The sequence below is a fragment of the Polistes canadensis genome, unplaced genomic scaffold (assembly GCF_001313835.1).
Source record: "Polistes canadensis isolate GaletaPanama2010 unplaced genomic scaffold, ASM131383v1 scaffold_211, whole genome shotgun sequence".
Taxonomy (NCBI): domain Eukaryota; kingdom Metazoa; phylum Arthropoda; class Insecta; order Hymenoptera; family Vespidae; genus Polistes; species Polistes canadensis.
Window position 1 is genome coordinate 49,619 of NW_014569758.1, and position 1,420 is coordinate 51,038.

The window sequence follows — 1,420 nt, forward strand, 5'->3', positions numbered from 1 at the left end:
TTTGTTGAGAAATTGGTGGTATACTATTAAAAGCAAAGCAGGCCTTTTACTTAACTTAAAACTTTCAATTTTATATATATATATATATATATATAAAATTGAAAGTTTTAAGTTAAGTAAAAGGCCTGCTTTGCTTTTAATAGTATACCACCAATTTCTCAACAAAATTTATAGTAATACAATGATCGATAGTTATGCGTTTACAATTTAATATATTCAACTCAAGCACATCGCCATGTTATTTCTTTTGTACTCTATGTATTTTCAATTGTACGTAGAAACATATATTAATTATAGGCTCTAGTTCGTCAACTTAGCAAAGCCGATTCTACATTCTTTATTCTCCAGAGGACTACGATTATTAGAAAATATGATCGCCGATCGCATGGATGTAATCAATATATTACAGTGCAAAAAAAAACTATACATAGTAATGAATATATTTTATCATTAGAATTATTCTATATAAGCAAATCCTTTTAATATGGATGAAGATTGATCATATTTGCAAGTATTTTCTTTGATTTCCTTCCTTCCCCTTCCTTTCTTTCTTTCTTTACACATCGATCTAAATTCATATGTATTAACAAATTTTAAGAAATATTACGTGTTAATTAGATAAGCTGCCAACTTGTCTAAAATGTTTCTCAATTATATATATTATGTTTCTTTCTTGTCGGTATTGTTTTACAATACCCTTTTAATATCCAGCCAATTAGTAATTTCTTTACTTTCTCTGTACATACAAGAATTTATCCTAGATAATTCGTTTACTAAGAAATATAATAAAGAATAATATGACAAATTGCTAACTAACTTATTAGTAAAATGTATATAAGGTTAATATAAAACATGCACGTATACGATAATAAAAATATAGATGCAAACCTAGATAACAAAATATTCTGAAAATTTTTAAGAGCGATACTTAGTATGCTTGAACGTAATTAAATTGTGTATATGCGTGATACGTACATATTATATTTAAAGAAAGAAAGAAAAAAAAAAGTTAACAAAGGAAATAATGAGGTAGACCTATCCTACATAATGTATGAAGAATCAAACGATTATTCGTATGCATTTGGGGTTTTGGTCCATTATTACTAATACAAATTATATGATGTTTGTGCCCATAGAATAGGATTATATGCGACGATCACGTAACCTAATCTTAACCCAAATACCCTAACATGGTTTTTTGTACTTTGAAAACTTATAATAAATAGTAATAAATAATAAATAATGTATACTTCATAAAAGAGCCTCCAGAAATACATTGTAAGCCACATAGATGCATTAAGTCATATTAATGTTACGTGATTAACGCATAAATTCCCCCAAAAAAACAAATCAAATACAAGATACATAACAAATACATATACATGAACATATATATATATATTATTTACGGTTCATAGAT